Genomic DNA, 27,670 nt, shown 5'->3' with positions numbered 1-27,670 from the left:
CAACTCGACACATATATGTAGGACCATAACTCATGACAAAGAGAGCATTGTAGATAAGTGGGTTAAGGAGAATCTCCTCCATTTCTTGGAAAGCGGAGGAGAGACACACTGTACCTATCAATCAATTGCCCATTTTTCTATTGAGTTGTTTCTCTTTTTTCAAAGGAGTTCTTTATATGTTCTGGAAACATCCTTTGTTGATTGTATGTGTTGCAAATATTGTCTCATATTTTGTGATTTTGTCTCAAGTTTGTGGCTTGCCTTTTTACTCTGTGGTAGTTTCTGATTGATGAACCAGAGCTGTTAATTTCAATGTGGTCAGATTCTTTCCTTATATTGTCTTCTAAAAGCTTTAGCATTTTGCCTTTAGTGTTTAAGACCTCACTTCCATTTGGAATGTATTCTTATACATTGTGTGAGGATGGGATCCAGTTTCCTTTTCTTTCTTGTTACCCACACCCTATATGGAGAACTAATCCTCCTGGCACCATTATTGAATGTCTGTCCTTTACCTGTTGATCTATAATGCTCTCTCTCTTGTGGGCTCTAGCCCTATATATGTATGGATCTGTTTCTGGCTTCTAATCCTTCTATTTTATTGTTCTGTTCTATTTGTGTCTCTGCCAGTTCCACCATACCACTGTATTAATTACTCATCACAAGAAGAAAAGGATAACAATAATTATTTTGAAAGTTAAATGTACAGTGCCTGACCTGATACATGTTAAGCATTCAATAAATGTCATGTGTTATTATTTTAGTAGGAACTCATTTTCATATGTTGTTTTAAACAGTATCTAGAATCTAGATAATTAGTAAACATTCAGTAGATATAACCACTTCTGTTTTTGTATTTGATCTGAGTTGCTGTAGCTGCCCAGAGACTTAAGAAATCCATATGTTCAGTCACTGTTTCTGTCTTCTTCTGAAGTATGTTGGAAAAGATGAAAGATGGACTGTGTAACTTCTTTACTCATCCTCACTCTGCAGTCTCTTAGAAAGGTTAAATGAAGGAGGCTTGACTTTGATTATTTTGGGGATTTGAATTTTGGAAGACAAAATGATGCTGGAAGAATAAAACAGCACATTTAGGAAAGACTTTCAGTGATAAATATCTGGAGTATCCTGTTTTCTATACCTTGCTTCTATTCCATATTTTACTTATCATAAACCACCTCAGAATCTTTGTAAAATAAACCCATTTATTTGAAGAAGGAGAAGGAAGTGCCACATTTTAACTGTTACTGAAAGAAATGTTCTTTGCCCTGTTGGTCTTGGACTTCCACAAAATACTTGATTCCAGATGTTAAATTGTTTTTTCAGAAGCCTTGTTAAGGGGCCAGAGCATTAGATTTTTGAAGGTTATTTCCAAACCCCAGCTGATTATCACAACACACAGGAATCCAAACTTTCAAAGCTTAGTTTTGGCTCTGAAGTGTATCAGCAGCTGCAGAAAATATGTGCTAAGGCACAGGTTCATAGGATTGGGATCCGTGTCCTTATATGGTAAAACTTTAAGTAAATTTCCTTTACTTCCTGCTTATCATAGATTCAGTTCAGTTGTTTAAAGTGCACTAAATTTCCTTGATTCCATGAAAAGTAGTTAGAACTTGATAATGGTATGTAGCAGGCTGGTATCTAGGTATTCACAGTAATGGATTTCTTTTACACTTTTCTCTCATATACATTTTCTCATATAGTTCTAGAATATATTAACAAAGTAATCGTTCCTCAAAAAAAAAAAATTTTTTTGAGACAGGTTCTTGCTCTGTCACCCAGGCTGGAGTACAGTGACACCATCACAGCTCACTGATACCTCGACCTTCTAGGCTCAATCAGTCCTCCCACCTTGGTCTCCCAAGTAAATGGGTCTAAAGGTGTGTGCCATCATGCCCAGCTAATTTTTTAGTTTTCTGTAGAGACGAGATCTTGCCATGTTACTCAGACTGGTCTTGAACTCCTTGGCTCAAGCGATCTGCCTGCCCTGGCCTTCCTAAATGCTGGGATTACAGGTGATAGCCACCATGCCTGACCCTCAAAATATTTTATACATGCTATTTGCACTGTCCTTTAGACTAGATCACATCATTCTGTAGAGAACTACTTGATGCTTTTCCAAGGATGAGGGATAAGAATGTCCTCTCAACAGATACCTTCAACATGATGAAGCCAAGAAGAGATGGGATTAGGGGAAAACAAAGGGGAAGTTTTGGACTATACTACACCAATGGTAGTAAAGAAGAGGGGAAGACATTTCAGGTGGAAGAAATCACCCAGCAAAGGCTCAGAGCCAGTAATGACCAAGAGACTTCAGTCGCAGGAAGACTGTCTTGCGTTAAGTGAAGGGATCATTGTGATTTTCCATGAGGGACTAGCTAGAAGAGTCAGATGAACAATTGTTAGAAGACCCTGAAAGATGAAATTCAGTGTGTTCCAACAGCCTGATTACTTCTGTGTTCATTTGTGTCACTTTAACAGCATAAGGACATCTAGCATGATGTAGTAGAGTCCAGCTCAAGAAATTCCTGTAGTCACAGGGAGTTGAATTATAAAGACGTTTATAGTAAACAGGAGACTATCCCACGCCTTAAAACAAAACCTTTCACGTTTTAAGTTAATTTAAAAAATATATATATTGGTTTCCCTGCCATTGGCACTATGCCTGAAATTTGATACATGTAGGAATTTTTAAAATCGTCCAATGCGTCTCTAAAATTCTATATCGGTGAGATAATTTAGACAGTTCTAATGATATCAGTGGAGAAAATTCCTTCAGGCCTGGGTAGATTGGAGGTTCTGCTTTTATTCCTTTCTATACTCTTTTCCAACTATTGATCGGGCTCCACAGTGCTAAGGCTGAGGTGTCAGCTGATCTTTCTCTGGTTTCTTGAGATTCCTCCCTTTTAGAGCAAAAGTCAGCATGACCAGAATACTTCTAAGGAATCTGCAGCAGCAGCAGTCCCCATGGGGAGCCTCAGAATGATAGTGAAACATAGCGTTTAGCCTCAGATGGCTCAGCAGTTGTCATCATGGCAGCTATCAGGAAATGAAGATGTCTGTTTCACAGTTTGTGTTTAGGACCCAATAGAATTAATTATCTGTTGTCTTGGCATCTGTATCTAGACAGATGTATATAGGACAGCCATTTTGCTTAGACCTGGGGGATCCAGAAATGAAAGACACAGTGCCTGCCCAAAAATAAGCTCATGCAGTTTGGTGTAGGACACAAAAGGACAGCACAGCATGGTAGTGAACACAGCATCAGTCCCCTCATCAGCATCAAAATTTACTTTGTCAAGAAAGTGAGCATCCTACTTAAGGCAGGCCTGTTACCTTTATAATTGTTTCTCTAGTTATGTGAATTCCTCTGAGTTACTTGACCTTAACACTTGTAGTTTGTTTTTAAAATATTACTCTAAGCCACTTACTGCAATTGTTCCAGATGTTTAATTTGAATTCATAACAATTTATTGCTATGTCTTAGACTCCTACCTCTCTGTCAACTGTTATTGGTCTGTTTCATGGTTGACTATGGTTAAAGGTTTTTGTGTGCACTGCAGTGTTTCTTGTGATGCTGTGATAACTTGTGGGCTACACTAAGATGGCTGGTCTGGATCCCTGCCACGTCACTCAGTCAGTGGACCTGTGAAGAATATGCTTGGGTAGAGTTGGGTCTCAAGACATCATCTCAGCACCATGGATGAACAATGCTATCTACAACAGCTTATGGCAGGCGTCCCCAAACTACAGCCCACGGGCTGCATGCGGCCCCTGAGGCCATTTATCCAGCCCCCCACTGCACTTCAGGAAGGGGCACCTCTTTCATTGGTGGTCAGTGAGAGGAGCACAGTATGTGGCGGCCCTCCAACGGTCTGAGGGACAGTGAACTGGCCCCCTGTGTAAAAAGTTTGGGGACGCCTGGCTTATGGCCTTCTTGATTGTTGACTCTACCGTTTTGTACTGTCTCCCTCCCTCCTTCCCACACCTATCATCAGAACGCCTGCTTCTTATAGGTTCATATTCCCCAAGGTTATTCTACCAGAAGCAAGGAGATATTTCTTATTGGCTTGTATACTTTGACATTGCAGCAGAGAAGCAAAGACTTAATTATTTTTATGAGACAGACTTAAGTTAAATTGAGAATCAAAATACTCTTTGGACTAGGTCATATCAACTACTACAAAGATACCTTTAAAATTTTATTCAAATTCAAATTATGTGTTTTAAACTCAATTATACTCAGTACCTGAACCCCAGAATATTCAGTATTAATCTCTTTTTTTTTTCTCAAAAATAGATAAGCATTATCAGTTTTAAGGAAATTTCTGTAGATCTGGTTTTTTACTCCTTTGAGAAAGGGTCTCACTTTGTTACCCAGGCTGGAGTGTTAGTGGCATGATCACAGCTCACTGCAGCGTCTGCCTCCCGGACTCAGGTGATTCTCCCTCTTCAGCCTCCCATGTAGCTGAAACTACAGGTGTGTGTCAGTGTGTTTGGCTAATTTTTGTAGAGACAGGGTTGCATCTTATTGCCCAGGCTGGTCTCGAACTCCTAGGCTCAAGTGATCTTCCCATCTCAGCCTCCCAAAGTGCTGAGATTACAGGCCTGAGCCACTGTGCTCAGTTAATCTATATTTTCATAATCTCTGTTGATACATACATAAGGATAATTGTTATGATTACAATTGGCTTTGGATCTTCCCAATTAACTTGTAGTTCAACAACTCAAGTAGGGCTGAGGACTAGTGTAGCAATGAGTTATGACTGATAACTTAAGATTTGATAAAACCTTAGCATAGGTGCTTCACAATTGGTTTTCAACTAATATGTACAATTTCTTAAAGTTAAAAACATATATGCTTTACAAAAATGCTGAACCAGCATGAAATGCTATTATAGAGGTGAATGCAACCTGCTTTGGGAGCACAGAAAAAGTAAATCCCTGCTGTGGAAGTTCAGGTAGCCCTTCACCAAAGAGGCAGTGTTGAAGCTGATCTAGAGCAACAAGCAGGAGATCCAGGTAGAGAAGGTAAAGAGGTTTTAGGCAGTATGTGGAAAAGCATAAAGTGTGACATACAATCTCCACAGAGCAGTAGGAAGTTTTTATGTGACTAGAACTTAAAAGTAACAGGAGAAAAATTGAGAAGTTAGGCTATGAATATAGGTTGAGATGATTACACTTTGTTCTGTATTGTTTAAGGGAAAATAACAAAGGTGTTTGATTTGGGCAGTGACGTGATCAGATCTTTCTCTTTGGGAATGTCTCTGCTGTGGATTAGCAGTTCAAAACTTTGGACTCAAGAAAACCACTTAGGGGTTCCTGCAATAGTCCACGCCAGAAATGTGGAAAATTTAGACCAGGGTGTCCAATCTTTGGGCTTTCCTGGGCCACATTGGAAGAAAAATTGTCTTGAGCCACATATATATATATATATATATATATATATATATATAGTTAGCTCACTAACAATAGGTGGTGAGCTAAAATAATAATAATAATAATAATAATAACAAAATCTCCTAACGTTTTAAGAAAGTTTACAAATTTGTGTTGGGCTGCAAAATACATCCTGGGCCTCATGTGGCACGCAGGTTGTGGGTTGGAAAGGTTTCGTTTAATCTGTCAGTTACTATAGGAATGGAGAGGAGGGGGTAAAGTTGGAGGGTCTTTAAGAGTTAGACTGTTACCCCCATGAGGGCAGGAACCATGTGTGTTCTATTCGGCTTTGACCCATAAAGCTCTGTACTTTGCTTAAGTGACAAGGCCCCCTTCTTGCAAGATCTCCATCATTTCCATCTTACTACTTGGATCCAATGTAACAAGCCCATTCATTGCCTCTGGTGCTATTGGATACATATAATTGTCAAGAGTTAAGCAAATTTTTAAAAATTAGACTAAATTTTTTTACTCATTTGTACTTTTCCATATGCTGTTTTGTTCTATATGACCATGTAGGTTATGCTGGAAGAACAGCTGTATTTTTAGTGGATATAACTTTAGTGGGTATAACTTGCCACATTTCAGAAAGTAAGCTAACTCTGTGACATACTTTTTAGCAATTTTAAAAATGAAATAGATTCAAATGTACATGTATGAAAAGATTTCCAAGAAGTACTTTTTTAGTAAAGTAAGTCATAGAACAATATGCGATAATATATTAAACAGGGAAAACATGTAAATCAAAATTATATATTTTATATGTATTCATTTGATCACAGAAATGCCACAGAAAACAATATGAAAAGGAGTACTTCAAACTGATAAAGATGGTTACCACTGGGGTGGAGCAGGAAAGTATTCAGTTAATCCTGAATATATTTTACCACAAAAAGGTAAAAAGCAAAAAAAAAAAAAAAGAAAGAAAGAAAAAGAAAGAAAGAGGGAGAAGGGGAAAGATATTAGGAAGACGTAAGACAGATGAAAGCACACTCTTTCAAGGCAGAACAGTCCTTGCTCTATGCTTATATTTGTGAAGGGCAAAAGAAATTAGGAAGTATATCTTTATTCACCGCTGGGAAACAAGGATTTGGTTTCATGGATTATTTGTATTACAGCTGCTGAGGTTGTGGGGGATAAAGTAGCACAATGTATCTAATACTCAGTTTTAAACTAGAATATCCGTTTGTAAACCTGGGCCTGCACTTGATTTGAATACCTATGAACTCAAGCCAACAATTTAAAATTCCACGTGCATGGTCTTCTAGTTCTAAAGCAAGAGAAATAATACTTACCCCTAAAAAGGATGTTGAGGAGACAACTGACAGATGTAACCAAAAGAGCCGAGCTCTTTTGAATTTTATATAAATATGAGGTAGGATGTCCTGGTATGATCTTTATATATATGCATAAACTGACAGACACAGGGTGTCTGTTACATAATGTTTACCAATTTTAAATGCACAAATTATTGTTTAGGGTAATGTTTCATAACCCTTAGGTCAATATTACCCAAAACCAACAATCAGCTCTTTCAGTTTCAGATCTGAAAAAGCCTCCTTTCAGATTTAAATTGAATAGGAAACCATTATTTTTAGTGCTGAAAAACACTGTGGTGTCCCCTTAGAAACCTCCAATTAGTAGCAGCCATTGTCTAATTAGGTGAAAATAATAATCTATCGATTGTTATAAAAGCAAGATATTATAATTCAAGTGTGTTTCCAGATGCCAGTGAATTGCTGGAAAGCTGCAAGTTTAACTTTTCGCTCTGATAGAGTTTTAAAAGAGGTCAGGGTACGTTTTACCATAGTGTCTAGCAATGTGAGTTTATTCAGACCTTTTGGCAGACATTCCTGCACACTCAAGCTAAATCAATGAATCATCCATTGTTGGCCAGCTCTGCTCTCAGTTGCTAAGAGATTTTTCAAGCATACTACTAAGGCTTTATTCTACATGGTCTGTAAAAAGGGCAAACTGTATTACATTTTAAAATGTCTCATCTTTCCTAAATTAGTAATTAAAATTTTGCCCAGAACTTTAATATTGGGGCAATAGGAAAGTCTGTGTGCAGCTGGAGAACTTTCTACTTGGGAACATACGTGAGAAAACTTCCTGCTCATAACTTTTCAGAAATATGTATGTGGAGGAAATGGAAACATTTAAAAAGTGGACACATGGAAAACAAAAATTCAAGGAGGAAGGTCTTAAACTCTCTTAGAGAAACACAATGTGCTTTTGTTCTTACATATCTCAAATGAAAAAGGGTTTCTTTAAATTTTGTTAAATATACTCTAATTTTCCTTGTTTCTGAGTCATAAAAACCTTTGTAATTTAGTATCTTATTTTAAAGCTTTAATATAATAGTTTAAAAAACATATAAAAATTTAAAACTACCATAAAATAAGGGACTGTAACTTTTTTCAGCTTCCTCTTCATGAATGTTTACAGTATATTCTGTTCTCTATATGTAATAACAGTGCATTGTATAGTAGAAAACTAAGGGAGCAAATTGTATGTGTTCTCACCACAAATGATCAGTATATGAGGAAAGGCATATGCCTGATTCAGCCATTCCACAATGTATACATATTTCAAAGCGTAATGCTGTATTCCATAAACATACACAATTTTTATCAATTAAAAAATTAAAATTTTAAAAAAGTATACTATGTTCTGTATGTATCCTTGAATCTTTCGTGTTTTAAAACATATGATGGTTGTTTTATTTCTTTTCTCTTTGGACTTAATGATGATTTTACATTATAGAGAATCTCATAATTTATCATAGAGGTTACTATTTCATTTTGCGGAGAGGACAGGGATAATTTGGACTACAAATTTAAGGAGATAAGGAAACCAAGTATAGTGTATCTTACCCTAAAAACAAGATATTTTAAAGTTTATTAGATCCGTATGTAGTGATGAGGAAAGTTTCTCTTCTGTATTTCTTAGTTTCTCAAGATAAAATTCTATTTCATAAATCTCTCATGAGGACTATATCAAATATTCTAAAAGAAGCTTTTGAGATGCAATGTGGCTTTTGGAATTGGACAGGTCTGGTTGCTCCGTGTTCTAGATAGTATGGCCTTGAACAAATTACTCCTCCACATTTATAAAGTAAGCATAATAATGCACCACCATGGGTGGCTATGAATTCAAATGAAGAAACATGGTAGGTAGCCCTGGCACATAGTGGGGCCTGGATAAATATCAGTTCTTAGCTTCTTTAAAACTGTTGGTAGCTAGTATCCATGTGCTCTTAAACACAACCAAACCTCTTTGATTTAAGTTATCAACATAACTGTTTGGTTTTACTTCTATTTTCAAAAGACATGTATTCGAGTGGCTGAGAGCATTCATCTCATGAGGGCAGATTGGAGTAAGAGGACATGCGATAGTCTTGCACCTTGGCCTTCTTTCTTGCAGAGAAACAAAACATTGGTGATTCTTGGGTTCTTGTCTCCCCTCTCTCTCTGAGGCTCTCTCTTTTTCATTGAGGACTCCACCTTCTCTTAAGACTTGTATTCCAACATGGTATCTCCAGTTTACTATTCACTGCTATAAAGCAGTGCCTTTTTTAGGGCACTTTTTAGATCCAACCAAGGACCAAGCCTTTCTTCAGCCAAATGCAAAGCAGGGAATGGATCATGCCTTGGTACTGGCCCTGCTCTTGTTGATCCAGAACATTACCTTTCAAGACTTTAAGCTTACAGAAAAATAAAGTGTGACGCCATTTACATGCTTAAGCTTCCTGACACCTGTGTTTATTTAAAGGAACCGTCTCCATGTCTCTACTCAAAACCTGATGATGCATACCCTCTATAGAACTAAATACAGTGTTTTTACAGGAAATTTTTAATATCAGGGAATAACAAGATCTTTTCCTCATGTGGTTGACTATTTCCCTCTGTAATCTTAGATACAGTTTAAGCCCTATTTCTTTTAGGTAAAATTTTTACATTAGATGTTGAAGGCTAATATCAGCTAATAAATAGATCCATGTGGCTTATGTATTGAATTAAAATGAAGAGAATTGCTAGCATGTCTGGTCTTAGGATACATTAGTATGAAGTGGCAGCTACATAAAACTGATTACTGTGATGGCCTCTGCATAAAAAGAGAAGGCCTCGTACAACTCAACAGTGATATCAGCAAAATAGCATGTATATCCTTGTTAAGAGAGAAAACAGGGTTGAAAATGTCAGAATGAAGATGTAATACTCAAGTTTTCTAGGGCAGATTGTTGGGTTGGTCATTCTCTGGCAAAAACGAAGCAAAACAAAACCCAAAGGAAAGAGTTTTAGATTTAATGCCTAAAGAAGTGGCATTCCCTCAAAATAAAGAACATCCGCATAAACTGACTTAAGTTGCAATGATGGGGGTCATTGAGAACACTCCATAGAGCAACTCCCGTGGCTTTCTGTTAGAGTTTCACCTTGCAATTGTAACTTTTATATAATTCAACTTGAGAGAAAGAGAGAGACAGAATTTCCCTCACTTTCTAAATCATGGCTCAGAAGTGTGTTATAAAACACTAAGAACGGAAAAGCTATTACGTGGAATATAAAGAAATACTTGAGTCTATAATATCATTGAACTCTTGGATTCAGTTTCAGCAGACATGCTCTGTATTCCCACAAGAGTCTGGAAAATGAACTCCTATTTTTTTTCTGTCTGGAGCTGCAGTTAGTGTTATTATTTGCTCCATGGCTCAATCCGGGTCAAACTGTTCTTCAGTAACACAGGTGGATGTTAATACAGGGAATCTGTTGAAAAGATTGTGGAGGAACTGCTAAGATGGCAATTTGATGGCAGTCAGCTATGGTAAGGACAATGAAGCTTAGCAGCACCTTCTAGAATGTGGTCTTTCAGGCTTTGTCACCTATAATGCTATAGGCAGAAGTTTCATATATAATGGGTCAATATGAACTGGTGGCATCTTCTAAGAAGTGAATTAGAAGATGCCATTAAATGCTCAATACTTGTGAATTGTAATGTTGATCTGCATTTTTCTGTTTAGCTTTATTTGTAAAATATAAGATGTAGTTCTTAAAAATTCCATAAGCCTTTTTTTTTTTCGTATGGGCTTAAAAATATTTTAGAAACTTGTTAAAAACTAGTTATGCAAATATTCATTATCCTATTAAAAGTGGCATGAGGAATATAGTTATGATTTAAGATATAGAAATTGTTTTGTACTAATGTGTTTTCTTGTCAGCAATTATATTGTTAAAATGTAACAAGTAAATTTTGCCAAGAGTACAACCTGTATCCATTTGTAAGTAAGCACACAGGGAAAACAATATTTTAAATATTCTAACCATTGAATTATTTTTCTAGTAAACAACTTAACGTAAAATACACTGATGGTCCAAAATAAAAGTTGAACTGATTTAATACATAATTCCATTTGGGGGGAAAATAGATCTTTCTCCAACTGAGGATAGACATTTTTTTTTCTTTTGTGAATAACTTATTTTCCCCTTAATAAGTTTAGGACTTGTCTGAACCACAGCCAGCCTTAAGAATCCTTTGTTCAGAAATGTTCAGGATTATATTGACTAAGGAGCAACTTGGGGGTTGAAAAATAGATCAGTATTTCAGTTTCTGACTTTAGACTATTTTTAAAGTGCTGAGAGTTCCAGTTGAAAAATTGCAAAGGCTCCAGGACACTGTGCCTGGAAATAAGATTCCTGAAGAGTAGAGCCTAGGGATGTTTAGGCAACCCTTACAGAAATAAGTCTTCAAGTACATTTTAAGTACAGTGTGTCTCGCACATTTTGAATGATTCTTTTCAGATTTTTTTTGATGTAACTATTCTGTTTTACTTGACATGTATATGCACACACACATGTGTGTGTGTGCCTGTGTGTGCGTATGTGTGTGTGTGTGTTTGGTAAATCTAGGAGTTTATATATCCATGGGAAAATTTCCCTCAAACTTGTGATTGTTACTCACCAGATCAAACACTAGCAGGTCCTAAGGGACGGTCCTAGTCCACAGCCAACACACACAGATCCCTTCTTATCACTTGGAAAAGACATTCTTCCACAGGTACATACCCAACATTCTTAAGAGAACAAGTATCTGTTGAGGTTAAACTAATATATTTGGAGCAAAAAATGAGAACCGTCAGAAGATTTTTATTAGTTGTGTTTTCTTTTTTTTTTATTGCATTTTAGGTTTTGGGGGTACATGTAAAGAACATGCAACATTGTTGCATAGGTACACACATGGCAGTGTGGTTTGCTGCCTACCGTCCCCTCACCTATATCTGTCATTTCTCCCCATGCTATCTCTTTCCACCTCCCCACCCCTCCATCCCTCCCCCATTTCCCCCCAACGGACCCCAGTGTGTAGTGCTCCCCTCCCTGTGTCCATGTGTTCTCATTGTTCAACACCCGCCTATGAGTGAGAACATGCGGTGTTTGATTTTCTGCTCTTGTGTCAGTTTGCTGAGAATAATGGTTTCCAGGTTCATCCATGTCCCTACAAAGGACGTGAACTCATCGTTTTTTATGGCTGCGTAATATTCCATGGTGTATATGTACCAAAATTTCCCTATCCAGTCTATCATCGTTGGGCATTTGGGTTGGTTCCAGGTCTTTGTTATTGTAAACAGTGCTGCAATGAACGTTCGTGTGCACGTGTCCTTATAGTAGAATGATTCATAAACCTTTGGATATATACCCAGTAATGGGATTGCTGGGTCAAATGGGATTTCTATTTTTAGGTCCTTGAGGAATCGCCACACTGTCTTCCACAATGGTTGAATTAATTTACATTCCCACCAACAGTGTAATAGTGTTCCTATTACTCCACATCCTCTCCAGCATCTGTTGTTTCCAGATTTTTTAATGATCGCCATTCTAACTGGTGTGAGATGGTATCTGAATGTGGTTTTGATTTGCATTTCTCTAATGACCAGTGATGATGAGCATTTTTTCATATGTTTGTTGGCCTCCTGTATGTCTTCTTTTGTAAAGTATCTGTTCATATCCTTTGGCCATTTTTGAATGGGCTTGTTTGTTTTTTTCTTGTAGATCTGTTTTAGTTCTTTGTAGATTCTGGTATCAGCCCCTTGTCAGATGGGTAGACTGCAAAAATTTTTTCCCATTCTGTTGGTTGCTGATTCACTCTACTGACTGTTTCTTTTGCCGTGCAGAAGCTGTGGAGTTTGATTAGGCCCCATTTGTCTATTTTGGCTTTTGTTCCCATTGCTTTTGGCGTTTTGGTCATGAAATCCTTGCCTATGCCTATGTCCTGAATGGTTTTGCCTAAATTTTCTTCTAGAGTTTTTATGGTGTTAGGTCTGATGTTTAAGTCTTTAATCCATCTGGAGTTAATTTTCATGTAAGGTGTCAGGAAGGGGTCCTGTTTCTACTTTCTGCACATGGCTAGCCAGTTTTCCCAACACCATTTATTAAACAGGGAATCCTTTCTCCATTGCTTGTTTTTGTCAGGTTTGTCGAAGATCAGATGGTTGTGGGTATGTTGTATTTCCTCTTAGGCCTCTGTTCTGTACCATTGGTCTATATCTCTGTTTTGGTACCAGTACCATGCTGTTTTGATTACTGTAGCCTTGTAGTATAGTTTGAAGTCTGGTAGTGTGACGCCTCCTGCTTTGTTCTTTTTGCTTAGAATTGACTTGGCTATGCGGGCTCTCTTTTGGTTCCATATGAAGTTTAAGGTGTTTTTTTCCAGTTCGGTGAAGAAGGTCATTGGTAGCTTGATGGGAATAGTGTTGAATCTGTAAATTACTTTGGGCAATATGGCCATTTTCACAATGTTGATTCTTCCTAACCATGAACATGGAATGTTGCTCCATCTGTTTGTGTCCTCTCTTATTTCGTTGAGCAATGGCTTGTAGTTCTCCTTGAAGAGGTCTTTTACGTTCCTTGTTAGTTGTATTCCTAGGTATTTTATTGTCTTTGTAGCAATTGTGAATGGCAGTTCGTTCTTGATTTGGCTCTCTTTAAGTCTGTTACTGGTGTATAGGAATGCTTGTGATTTTTGCACGTTGATTTTGTATCCTGAGACTTTGCTGAAGTTGTTTATCAGTTTCAGGAGATTTTGGGCTGAGATGATGGGGTCTTCCAGATATACAATCATGTCATCTGCAAATAGAGACAATTTGATTTCCTCCTTTCCAATTTGGATACCCTTTATTTCTTTTTCTTGCCTGATTGCTCTGGCTAGAACTTCCAGTACTATATTGAATAGGAGTGGAGAGAGAGGGCATCCTTGTCTAGTGCCAGATTTCAAAGGGAATGCTTCCAGTTTTTGCCCTTTCAGTATGATATTGGCTGTTGGTTTGTCGTAAATAGCTTTTATTGTTTTGAGATACATTCCATCAAAACCTAGTTTATTGAGGGTTTTTAGCATAAAGGGCTGTTGAATTTTGTCAAAGGCCTTCTCTGCATCAATTGAGATAATCATGTGGTTTTTGTCTTTGGTTCTGTTTATGTGGTGAATTATGTTTATGGATTTGCGTATGTTGAACCAGCCTTGCATCCCCGGGATGAATCCTACTTGATCATGGTAGATGAGCTTTTTGATATGCTGCTGCAATCGGTTTGCCAGTATTTTATTGAAGATTTTTGCATCTATGTTCATCATGGATATTGGCCTGAAATTTTCTTTTCTTGTTGAGTCTCTGCTAGGTTTTGGTATCAGGATGATGTTCGTCTCATAAAATGATTTGGGAAGGATTCCCTCTTTTTGGATTGTCTGGAATAGTTTCAGAAGGAATGGTATCAGCTCCTCTTTGTATGTCTGGTAGAATTCGGCTGTGAACCCATCAGGACCTGGGCTTTTTTGGGTTGGTAGGCTCTTAATTGCTGCCTCGACTTCAGACCTTGTTATTGGTCTATTCAGGGTTTCACCTTCTTCTGGGTTCAGGCTTGGAAGGATGCAGGTGTCCAGGAATTTATCCATTTCTTCCAGGTTTACTAGCTTATGTGCATAGAGTTGTTTGTAATAATCTCTGATGATGCTTTGGATTTCTGTGAATCTGTGGTGATATCCCCTTTATCGTTTTTTATTGCATCAATTTGGTTATTCTCTCTTCTCTTTTTAATTAATCAGGCTAGTGGTCTATTTTGTTGATCTTTTCGAAAAACCAGCTCCTGGATTTATTTATTTTTTGAAGAGTTTTTTGTGTCTCTATTTCTTTCAGTTCTGCTCTGATCTTAGTTATTTCCTGTCTTCTGCGAGGTTTTGAGTTTTTTTGATCTTGCTCCTCTAGCTCTTTCAATTTTGATGATAGGGTGTCAATTTTAGATCTCTCCTTTCTTCTCATGTGGGCACTCATTGCTATATATTTTCCTCTAGAGACTGCTTTAAATGTGTCCCAGAGATTCTGGTATGTTGTGTCTTCGTTCTCATTGGTTTCGAAGAACATCTTTATTTCTGCCTTCATTTCATTGTTTATCCAGTCAACATTCAAGAGCAAGTTGTTCAGTTTCCATGAAGCTGTGTGGTTCTGAGTTAGTTTCTGCATTCTGAGTTCTAACTCGATTGCACTGTGGTCTGAGAGACTGTTATCATTTCCGTTCTTTTGCATTTGCTGAGGAGTGATTTATTGCCAATTATGTGGTCAGTTTTAGAGTAGGTGTGATGTGGTGCTGAGAACAATGTTATTCTGTGGATTTGGGGTGGAGAGTTCTGTAAATGTCTATTAGGTTTGCTTGTTCCAGGTCTGAGTTCAGGTCCTGGATATCCTTGTTGATTTTCTGTCTGGTTGATCTGTCTAATATTGACAATGGGGTGTTAAAGTCTCCCACTATTATTGTGTGGGAGTCTAAGTCTCTTTGTAAGTCATTAAGAACTTGCCTTATGTATCTGGGTGCTCCTGTATGGGATGCGTATATATTTAGGATCGTTAGCTCTTCTTGTTGCAGTGATCCTTTTACCATTATGTAATGTCCTTCTTTGTCTCTTTTGATCTTTGTTGCTTTAAAGTCTATTTTATCAGAGATGAGAATTGCAACTCCTGCTTTTTTTTGCTCTCCATTTGCTTGGTAGATCTTCCTCCATCCCTTTATTTTGAGCCTTTGTGTATCCTTGCATGTAAGATGGGTTTCCTGGATACAGCACACTGATGGGTTTTGGCTTTTTATCCAATTTGCCAGTCTGTGTCTTTTGATTGGGGCATTTAGTCCATTGACATTTAGGGATAGTATCATTATGTGTGAATTTGATGCTGTCATTTTGATGCTACCTGGCTGTTTTGTTGGTTAGTTGATGCAGATTCTTGATTGTGTTGATGCTCTTTTACCATTTGGTGTGTTTTTGGAGTGGCTGGTACTGGTTGTTCCTTTATATGTGTAAGAGCCTCTTTTAGGAGTTCTTGTAGAGCAGGCTTGGTGGTGATGAAATCTCTGGATTTTATTTTTCCTTCACTTATGAAGCTTAGTTTGGCTGGATAGGAGATTCTGGGTTGAAAGTTCTTTTCTTTAAGGATGTTGAATATTGGCCCCCAATCTCTTCTGGCTTGTAGGGTTTCTGCTGAGAGATCTGCTGTGAGTCTAATGGGCTTCCCTTTGTGGGTAACCCGACCTTTCTCTCTGGCTGCCCTTAGCATTTTCTCTTTCATTTCAACCCTGGTGAATCTGACGATTATGTGCCTTGGGGTTGCTCTTCTTGAGGAATATCTTTGTGGTGTTCTCTGTATTTCCTGTATTTGAATATTGGTCTGCCTTGCTAGATTGGGGAAGTTTTCCTGGATAATATCCTGAAGAGTATTTTCCAGCTTGGATTCATTCTCTTCATCACATTCAGGTACACCTATCAGACATAGATTAGGTCTTTTCACATAGTCCCACATTTCTTGAAGATTTTGTTCATTCCTTTTTGCGCTTTTTTCTCTGTTCTTGCCTTCTCTTTTTATTTCATTGAGTTGATCTCCGACCTCTGATATCCTTTCTTCTGCTTGGTCAATTCGGCTGTTGAAGCTTGTGCATGCTTCACGAAGTTCTCGTGTTGTGTTTTTCAGCTCCTTCAATTCACTTATGTTCCTGTCTATGCTGTCCATTCTCGTTAGCATTTCATCCAATCTTTTTTCAAGGTTCCTAGTTTCTTTGCGTTGGGTTAGAACATGTTCTTTTAGCTCACTGTTGTTTCTTACTACCCACCTTCTGAAGTCTGATTCTGTCATTTCTTCACCCTCCTTCTCCATCCGGTCTGGTTCCCTTGCTGGTGAGGAGTTGTGATCCCTATTAGGAGGAGAGGTGTTCTGGTTTCGGGAGTTTTCATCCTTTTTGCGCTGGTTTCTTCCCATTTTTGTGGGTTTATCCACCTGTCGTCTTTGTAGTTACTGTCTTTCAGATTGGGTCTCCGAGTGAGCTTCTAGTTCGTGGATGCTGAGGTTACTTCTTTTTTTTTTTTTTTTTAAACTTTCCTTCTAACAGTCTGGCCTCTCTGCTGTAGGACTGCTGAGGTCCTCTCCAGGCCCTGCTTGCCTGGGGATCACCCGCAGCAGCTGCAGAACAGTAAGGGTTGCTACCAGTTTCCTCTTCCGCTATGTTTGTCCCAGAAGGATGCTCGCCTACTGTCAGTCCGTTCTCTCCTTTATGAGGTGAGTCTTTAGATCTATGGGGGTCAGGGAGCTACTTGAGGAGACAGTCTGTCTTTTATTGGGGCTTAAGTCCTGAGTTGTGAGCTCCGTTGTTCGTTCAGAACTGCTGGGCAGGTACGTTTAGGTCTGCTGCAGCTGAACTCATAAAGCACTTTTTGTTCCCAGGTGCTCTGTCCCAGGGAGTTGGAGCTTTATGAGTTTCCGTTGCACTACTGCCTTTTTTGATTTTTCTTTCAGGTCTGACCCTCCCAGATAGCAGCACGCCTAGCCACTGCCTGCCCGCAGAGGCTTTGCTGAGCTGCTGTGGGCTCCGCCCAGCTGCCCTATGCTCTTCCCTGCAGTCCTGTTTATATGGGGGTAGTTAGAACTGTCTTGGCAACGGTGGCCCCACCTCTGTTATGGCGGACTCTCTCTGTTGTAGCAGGTTGCCTCGGCAATGGCGTGTTGCCTCGGCGACGTGGGCCTGCCTCCATAGTGGTAGAGAGTATCAGTAATGGCGGACGCCCCTCCCCCACCAAGCCGGACCGGTTCGGGTTCAGCTGTGCTTGGTTTGAAGGGCTCAACCTAGAGGGTTTCCAATTACTGTTTATGTTTTCATTGTTGGGGGTGGAGGGGTGGGACCAACTGAGCCTAATCACCTGGCTCCCTGACTCAGAGTCTTTTCTTTCAACTTGAAGGACCCCGCGTTCCAGTGGCTTGTTGAAAAGGCGCCGGGATCTCCCGTGCTGCGACTCACTGAGTTGGCTCAAACAGCAGAACCGGCTCCTGTCGGTTTTTTTGCCTAGGAATCTCCTTGCCTGGCTCGCTATTTCAGATGAATGGGCAACTCTGCCGTCTCAGGGCTCTGATCACCAGCTAAGAGGGCTCCCAGACCAGTGGCTTTTGTACGGAGAACCGCTGCGACAGGGCATGGTCACAGCAGCTGTGCAGGCCGAATCAGCCCCGTGGGGGCCAAAACAGCTGCACCGGCTGGGACTGCGGCGCTGGCGACCCCTCTGCCTGGGTATCTCCTGGTCTGTGGGCAATAAAAATTCGTCTGGAAATGCGGTGTCCACTCATCCTCTGCACTTTCACTGGGAGCTGAAGTCCTGAGCTGTTCTTAGGTGGCCATCTTCCCAGCATTAGTTGTGTTTTCTAGAAATTTAATCTTAGTTCAGCTATATTTATCAGAAAATCTACAAAGCATTTTTATATCTTAGTATTTGTAACTGACATTATGGATTTCTAAAGAAAATATCAAATTAATCTGAGGTGAAAACAGTGTGATCAATTAATTTGTACTGCTTTTGAAAATATTTTGTCTATAAAAATAATTTGACAAGTAGTCTTATTTGCTATAGTTGACTCTACTTGAAGAAAAACATTCACACTTAGACCCTTGCTAGAAGAAAGAAATCGGAGGCAGTTTTTTTAAAGACTGTACTTTCAGGGCTGAGCACAGTGGCTCACAGCTGTAATCCCTGCACTTGGAGAGGCCAAGGCAGGAGGATCACCTGAGGCTAAGAGTTTAAGATAAGTCTGGGCAACATGGTGAGACCCTGTCTCTACCAAGAAAAGAAGCTAAAAACATTAGCTGGGAGTGGTGGTTTTGTACCTGTAGTGTTAGCCATTTGAGGGGCTGAGGTAGGAGGATCGCTTGAGCCTGAGAGTTTGAGGCTATAGTGAGCTGTGATTGCAGCACTGCACTTTAGCCTGGGTGACATAGCAAGACCCTGTCTCTAAAATTAATTCAAATAAAAATAAAATACATTGCCTTCAGGACACATTAAAAAGGAACTAGATGCAAAATAGTTTTGAAAATGTTTTCTTTCAAGTAAGATAGTAATTATGCTTTTTTTAAAGAACAAAATTACATGTAAATGAAAATCTGATTCTACGGTTCAATAATAGGAATTTTAAAATAGCTGAAAGTTGCTTCTTGGCCAGGCACAGTGGCTCATGCCTATATCTCAGCACTCTGGGAGGCCGAGGTGGGTGGATCACTTGAGCCAAGGAGTTTGAGACCAGCCTGGGCAACATGGTGAAACCCCATCTTTACAAAAAACAATTGTAAAAAATTAGCTGGGTGTAGTAGGCTGCACCTGTAGTCCCAGCTACTTGGGAGGCTGAGATGGAAGGATTCCTTGGGCCCAAGAGATCAAGGTGACAGTGAGCCATGATCATGCCTCTGTGCTCCAGCACAAGCAATAGAGCAAAAGCCTGTCTCAAAAAAAAAAAAAAAAAAAAAGCTGCTTCCCTTAAAATTCAAGGTAAAATTATATTTCATCCTCGTTACTACTCTTTTTCACTAAAGTAAATATAAGCCATGCTATTGTGTATATGCTATTTAGACTTTCTTTATCTGATGTATTTAGTCATTCTCTACTGCTCCCAGGAAGTGAATAAATCCAGGTAAACAGAAGATACCAATAATGAAAGATTCACTTTTCATAAATATCTAGTTTTTATAGTAGACCCTCTTCATTTTAGAGCTGTAACCTCTTGGAGGAAAGGATCGATTTCTGTAACTGTATTGCTAGACTGTGTCAACACAGTGTATTATGAAAGCTACATTTGAGCAGCACCAAGACCGTCTTTTAATGATGAGAGATAGTGTTAGTCTGCTGTACTCAAAGTGTTCACTCTTTAGTCCAGTGTTCTGGTATTGTATAAAGCTTTAGAACCCCTAGACATTTGCCTACCATGTCTTTGAAGAAGGCAGTCACATGTGGGCATGGATCCTATCTCTCTGCTTACATTTTTATGGTTTTCATTTATATACCATTGTACTGCAGAAGGGATAGAAGGCAGCTTGGAAGGATATATGCAACACAAGGTAGAATCAATCAAAAGATGAGTACAGGAATAAGATAAAATGGTTACCATTAGGTGGAGCCAGGAACACAATGTATGATCTACACACTGTTATAGATGGGTCACAAATTCCACTGAAAGCTTTCTAACCATCAGCATAAAGAAGTGAAACTGGTAGGTATGTTAGTCTATGAGAGCCTAAAGATACAGGCAGGTCGGTTTCTGAGAAGTGATAATGTGATTACTGCTAAGCTTAGAGAAGAATTTCTTCCTAGGAACCCCATGTGGACAGTGTGTAATGAGATAAGTAGCATCATCTACCACACTTTTAGCAGTAGATGCAGTTCAGTTAATTAAGTATTATAGAAAGTGAACTCTCTAATTCAGATGTACATTTTAGAATTTCTGCAAGAGTAGGCCAGGCATGGTGGCTCATGTCATAATTCTAGCACTTTGGGAGGCCTAACTGGGCAGATCACCTGAAGTCAGGAGGTTGAGACCAGCTTGGCCAACATGGCAAAACCACATCTCTACTAAAAATACAAAACAACAACAACAACAACAACAACAAAAAGCTGATCATGGTAGCACACACCTGTAATCCCAGCTACTCAGGAGATTGAGGCAGGAGAATTGCTTGAACCTGGGAGGTGGAGGTTGCAGTGAGTCAAGATTGCACCACTGTACTCCAGCCTGGGCAACAGAGTGAGACCCTGTCTCAAAAAAAAAAAAAAAGAAAGAAAGAAAGAAAAGAATTTCTGCAAGAGTAGACTCTGTGTTCTTCAGGCAGTCATCCCTGATTGTTTTTGATAAAAATGCCAGTGAGCTCAAGGTTTTATTGCTAAACAAATTGGCTGGGATACAGCAAAACAAGGCCAAGATTCTCCAAAGAAAAAAATGTCAAGTCCACTTGGGCATTTCAAGAACAAAATTACAATAGATTTAGTTTTAAAGATCGCACTTGGTTTTATTGCAATTCTATAATTGGGCAACATTTTATTCCATAAAATAGAATAAATTTGCCAGTGAGTTGAACAGAAGGGATTTGTTTTATAGACAAAGGGCTAAGGAAAATAAAAATGAGGAACAAAAAGAAACAGATTGATTATTTCAAAGTTACTTCCCTTGAAACGCAGGAACAGGGAGGCAGAAAAATAGAAAGATTGGTTAGCATCAGATTAGTTTACGGATTAAAACAGAGGGAATTATTATCCTACTGACTGAAGATTGAAACTGACCCATTTGGGAAATTAGCTGCTATCTTTCTCCTGCTTTCTTGGAAGGTCATGTAACAACTTAGTTTCAGTTTGGTGATGTGGAACTTCAGCATGCATGGAGGACTCCATTTTGATTTTTAGTCAAGTCTGTTGGGGCCTAATGTAGGAGCTTAGTCCAAAAAAGTGGCCTTCTGTATTTTTTATTTACCAGTTTTCCCCTTTCAGTCACACTTTCACCTAGGTGAGTGTGTGACCAAAACTAAGAGCACTAGTGCTACTCCTATCATCATGTTGGAGTTCTGGTCTCTGTAAGTCATTCATAGGTTATGGTGTACTTGTCATCATGCATTTCTTTGAGTTTTTGTCATTCCTGCAGAAAAGAGACTTTGGTATTTTACAAATGGCTGTGTACAAACCTTTAAAACCTTTAGAGAGGGTATAGAGTACCAGAGAAACTACTATTATAACTATCAGAAAGATAATGCCAGGAGTTTGGAGTATGCTTCTTTATCTAGGATCCCTATACATTAAACCAACTAAAATTAAATAGATCAAATAATGAGTCAGGCCAGATATTAGTTCTATCTATAGGTAACAAGAAGTATTAGCAACTGCACAGGTTTGTCCCTATTCAGTTAGTTGGTAGCAATTCTATCATCTAGCATTCCAGGAATGGGTTAAATTAAAGCAGAGAGTGCTAACTCTAAGAGAGATCACTAGTACAATTTAACAGTTGCTTTAGGGATGTTGCTGAAGCTACCCACTAGGTGGACTAAAGGATCTCTCGGGTTCTTTAAAGATTCAGATTTGACATGACGGATTCCACATGCTGTCAGATTACCCACAAAAAACAAGGATTATGAAACTTTATAGCCTTATTCTGCTAAGTGAAAGAGGTACGCATAAGCAAGAAAAAATTAAGAGGGCTAACAATATTATAAGACGTCTGTGTCTGATGGTCTTGGAAAACGCTGTCCATGGCATGCAGTTATCAAATTTGCATCCTGGTTTGCAGTTTGAATGTCTCTGGTTGTGACGTTGGATATTCTGGCAAACTGTATGGCACATATATTACACATGAGACTTGTCCCTTGAAGTTTATATCTGGCTTAGCACTTTTGCTCCTAGTTGAAGAGTTGAAGCTAGATATTGAAGGGCAGTGAAAGAATTCAGGATCCAGTCCAATCTAGGGAAAAAAAATGAACAAGGCTACAATCTACTAAAAGATATACTATAGTTTTTCTTCTGCAACATAACTTTTCTCTGTATAGTCACCCCCATTTCTATCAAAGATAATCAGAGTAAAGCTAATTTTTTTGCAAAATAAGTTTTGTCTCATTAAACCTCACCTGATTATTTTATATAAATACAGCAAGAATAACCACACAGTTCTTTTTAAATTTGCTTTGCTGGAAATTTTGATAAGGAATTTCAGGTTAGAGTTTTAAAAACCTCTCATCACTAGGACGCCAAACCAAGGCCGACCCAGACTTTGTCTATGTATAGCTAGTATCTTGAGGTTCCTAGGCCTGCCAGGAAGTGACAACTTTTTACTTACTCACTGTAATGCTGTGTGTTAGTCCATTTTGTGTTGCTGTAAAGGAATATGTGAGACTGGGTAATTTATGAAAAACAGAGATTTGGCTTACAGCTCTGCATGCTGTACAAGAAGCATGACATCAGCATCTCCTCAACTTATGGTGATGGCCTCAGGAAGCTTTTACTTATGATGGGAGGCTAGAGGAGTCAGTGGAATCACATATATAGAGAGAGGCCTCCCACCAGGCCCCACTGGGGATCAGATTTCAGCATGAGATTTGGAGGGGATAAACATCCAAACTGTATCACATTGGGAACCCTTGAAGCCAGGCATTCTATTCACTCTTAAATATTACATTTCAGTCAAAGTCTTGGTAATTAAACCAGTGTTTCTAATTGTATCGTGTAATACAGAGAGCAAGTTCTTACTGAGCTTATGCAAATAATCATATTAAGGAGAAAGATGAAATGTTTCAATTTTTGTTTATAAAAGTATACTCTACCAAACTGTTGTGAGCTAGAGATAGCTTAATAAATTATTTTCTTAAATCTGAAAAATAAAACATTAAGGGAACCAGCAATGTTTAAGCTATTAAAAACCCATAATTTTTCTTTATCAGTTTTTCAGTGTAATGTAATTAATTATTGCTCTGTTTGATCTTGGTTAACAGTTTCACTAACCCATCAGTTTCTTTCTTAAGAGTTCTACAAATTCTTACCCAATCCAGTGCTCTCAAAGTTATCACAAACCTGTACTTGTCAGAATTTTTTCCATTCATTCCATGAACAGCATCAGAATAAAGCAATTAACTGAGGACAATAAGATTTAAAATAGCCGTCATTAAAAACCTGATGAGAGTCCATAATGATGCATGCGACAGAGACTTTGGGTTATTTCTGTGGCATACAACATTTTAACATAATAACAAAAATTATGATTGATTTCTAGAAAGTTAATGCAATTTTGAAGCACTTTTTTTTTTTTTTAAGCAGCGTTTCACACTATCGCCCAGTGTGGAGTGCAGTGATGTGATCATGGCTCATTGTAACCTCTGTCTCCTGGGCTCAGGCGATCCTCCCACCTCTCAGCCTCTCGAGTAGCTAGGACTACAGGTGTGTGCCACCACGCCTGGCTACTCTTTGTATTTCTTGTAGCGACAGGGTTTTACCATGTTGCCCAGAGTGGTCTTGAACTCCTGGACTCAAGCAGTCTGCCCAGTTCAAACTCCCAAAGTGCAGGAATTGCAGGTGTGAGCCACCACACCTGGACTGAGTATTTTAATTATCTATCTATACAAATGTAAGGAAAAGAAGGTTAAACATTATTTCTTATTGACAATATTTCCTGTATAATTTAGCATATCAAATAAACCTAATTAGTTTAATATCTCTCTTTTGGACTTCCAGGTGGGCTGTGGTTTGGATGTTTGTCCCCCAAATCCCATGTTGAAATTTGAACTCCAGTGTTAGAGGTGGGGCTCAGTGGGAGGTGTTCGGGTCATGGAGTAGATCCCTCATAAATACTTGGTGTCTTCTTTGTGAGAATGAGTGAGTTTCCATTCTGTTAGTTTCTGTGAGAACTGGTTGTTTAAAAGAGCCTGACACCTCCCTACTCCTCTCTTGCTCCCTCTGTAGCCATGTGATCTCTGTACTGCAGCTCCCTTTTGCTTTCTGTCATGAGTGAAAGCTTCCTGAGGCTTTTGCCAGATGCCCAGGCTTCTGGCCAGCAAAATTGTGAGCCACATAAATCTCTTTTCTTCATAAATTATCTAGCCTTAGGTATTCCTTTTTAACAACTCTAAAAGGACTAAGACAGGGGAACTTAGAATTTCATTTTGGGAAGTTTGTCAAAAAGATTGAAACACTTGATCAAACATAGGATCACAGGTCACTGTGAAAATAATACTCTTTTAAGCACAGTGATAATTAAAATACTTCAAAAGAAGTTGCATAGCTGTAGAAAATCTTAACTCTTTTAATAGAGAGGAGACTCAGTTTTCCTAAGTAATTAATGATCTAAGAACGAAAACATGAAGCACAGAAATTATTTGACAAAATACAGAATCTTTCTTTTCTAGGCCAGATACCTAAAAAGTCTCACAATTTTTTTTTTCTTTTTTTTTTTAATTGCATTTTAGGTTTTGGGGTACATGTGATGAACATGCAAGATTGTTGCATAGGTACACACCTGGCAGTGTGCTTTGCTTCCTTCCGTCCCCTCACCTGTATCTGTCATTTCTCCCCATGCTATCTCTTCCCACCTCCCCACCCTCCCGCCCCTCCCCCATTTCCCCCCAACGGACCCCAGTGTGTAGTGCTCCCCTCCCTGTGTCCATGTGTTCTCATTGTTCAACACCCGCCTATGAGCGAGAATATACGGTGTTTGATTTTCTGCTCTTGTGTCAGTTTGCTGAGAATGATGGTTTCCAGGTTCATCCATGTCCCTATAAAGGACGTGAACTCATCGTTTTTGATGGCTGCATAATATTCCATGGTGTATATGTACCACATTTTCCCTATCCAGTCTATCATCGTTGGGCATTTGGGTTGGTTCCAGGTCTTTGCTATTGTAAACAGTGCTGCAATGAACATTCGTGTGCCTGTTTCCTTGTAGTAGAATGATTTATAATCCTTTGGATATATACCCAGTAATGGGATTGCTGGGTCAAATGGGATTTCTATTTTTAGTTCCTTGAGGAATCGCCACACTGTCTTCCACAATGGTTGAATTAATTTACATTCCCACCAACAGTGTAAAAGTGTTCCTATTTGTCCACATCCTCTCCAGCATCTGTTGTTTCCCGATCATTAAAAAAATGATCGCCATTCTAACTGGTGTGAGATGGTATCTCAATGTGGTTTTGATTTGCATTTCTCTGATGACCAGTGATGATGAGCATTTTTTCATATGTTTGTTGGCCTCCTGTATGTCTTCTTTTGTAAAGTATCTGTTCATATCCTTCGCCCATTTTTGAATGGGCTTGTTTGTTTTTTTCTTGTAGATCTGCTTTAGTTCTTTGTAAATTCTGGATATCAGCCCCTTGTCAGATGGGTAGGCTGCAAAAATTTTTTCCCATTCTGTTGGTTGCCAATTCACTCTACTGACAGTTTCTTTTGCCTTGCAGAAGCTGTGGAGTTTGATTAGGTCCCATTTGTCTATTTTGGCTTTTGTTGCCATTGCTTTTGGCATTTTGGTCATGAAGTCCTTGCCTACACCTATGTCCTGAATGGTTTTGCCTAGATTTTCTTCTAAGGTTTTTATGGTATTAGGTCTGATGTTTAAGTCTTTAATCCATCTGGAGTTAATTTTGGTGTAAGGTGTCAGGAAGGGGTCCTGTTACTGCTTTCTGCACATGGCTAGCCAGTTTTCCCAACACCATTTATTAAACAGGGAGTCCTTTCCCCATTGCTTGTTTTTGTCAGGTTTGTCGAAGATCAGATGATTGTGGGTATGTTGTATTTCCTCTGAGGCCTCTGTTCTGTTCCATTGGTCTGTATCTCTGTTTTGGTACCAGTACCATGCTGTTTTGATTACTGTAGCCTTGTAGTATAGTTTGAAGTCTGGTAGTGTGATGCCTCCTGCTTTGTTCTTTTTGCTTAGAATTGACTTGGCTATGCGGGCTCTCTTTTGGTTCCATATGAAGTTTAAGGTGTTTTTTTCCAGTTCTGTGAAGAAGGTCATTGGTAGCTTGATGGGAATAGCGTTGAATCTGTAAATTACTTTGGGCAGTATGGCCATTTTCATGATGTTGATTCTTCCTAACCATGAACATGGAATGTTTCTCCATCTGTTTGTATCCTCTCTTATTTCGTTGAGCAATGGCTTGTAGTTCTCCTTGAAGAGGTCCTTTACGTTCCTTGTTAGTTGTTTTCCTAGGTACTTTATTCTCTTTGTAGCAATTGTGAATGGCAGTTCGTTCTTCATTTGGCTCTCTTGAAGTCTATTACTGGTGTATAGGAATGCTTGTGATTTTTGCACGTTGATTTTGTATCCTGAGACTTTGCTGAAGTTGTTTATCAGTTTCAGGAGATTTTAGGCTGAGATGATGGGGTCTTCCAGATATACAATCATGTCATCTGCAAATAGAGACAATTTGATTTCCTCCTTTCCAATTTGGATACCCTTTATTTCTTTTTCTTGCCTGATTGCTCTGGCTAGAACTTCCAGTACTATATTGAATAGGAGTGGTGAGAGAGGGCATCCTTGTCTAGTGCCAGATTTCAAAGGGAATGCTTCCAGTTTTTGCCCATTCAGTATGATATTGGCTGCTGGTTTGTCATAAATAGCTTTAATTGTTTTGAGATACGTTCCGTCAATACCTAGTTTATTGAGGGTTTTTAGCATAAAGGGTTGTTGAATTTTGTCAAAAGCCTTCTCTGCATCAATCGAGATAATCATGTGGTTTTTGTCTTTGGTTCTGTTTATATGGTGAATTATGTTTATGGACTTGCGTATGTTGAACCAGCCTTGCATCCCCGGGATGAATCCTACTTGATCATGGTGGATGAGCTTTTTGATATGCTGTTGCAATCGGTTTGCCAGTATTTTATTGAAGATTTTTGCATCTATGTTCATCATGGATATTGGCCTGAAATTTTCTTTTCTTGTTGAGTCTCTGCCGGGTTTTGGTATCAGGATGATGTTTGTCTCGTAAAATGATTTGGGAAGGATTCCCTCTTTTTGGATTGTCTGGAATAGTTTCAGAAGGAATGGTATCAGCTCCTCCTTGTATGTCTGGTAGAATTCAGCTGTGAACCCATCTGGACCTGGGCTTTTTTTGGGTGGTAGGCTCTTTATTGCTGCCTCGACTTCAGACCTTGTTATTGGTCTATTCAGGGTTTCGGCTTCTTCCAGGTTTAGGCTTGGGAGGTTGCAGGTGTCCAGGAATTTATCCATTTCTTCCAGGTTTACTAGTTTATGTGCATAGAGTTGTTTGTAATAATCTCTGATGATGCTTTGGATTTCTGTGGAATCTGTGGTGATATCCCCTTTATCGTTTTTATTGCATCAATTTGGTTATTCTCTCTTTTCTTTTTTATTAATCTGGCTAGTGGTCTGTCTATTTTGTTGATCTTTTCAAAAAACCAGCTTCTGGATTTATTGATT

General features: G+C 38.9%; 1 protein-coding gene across 5 annotated transcripts in view; it reads left to right on the top strand.

Moving 5' to 3' along the window:
* Positions 1–27,670, top strand: part of DDAH1 (dimethylarginine dimethylaminohydrolase 1) — a 284,364-nt gene that overhangs the window by 157,188 nt on the left and 99,506 nt on the right. The window lies entirely within an intron of this gene.

Source organism: Saimiri boliviensis, chromosome 11 (genome assembly GCF_048565385.1).
Source record: "Saimiri boliviensis isolate mSaiBol1 chromosome 11, mSaiBol1.pri, whole genome shotgun sequence".
Lineage (NCBI taxonomy): Eukaryota > Metazoa > Chordata > Mammalia > Primates > Cebidae > Saimiri > Saimiri boliviensis.
This window is presented reverse-complemented; position numbering and strand designations above follow the sequence as displayed.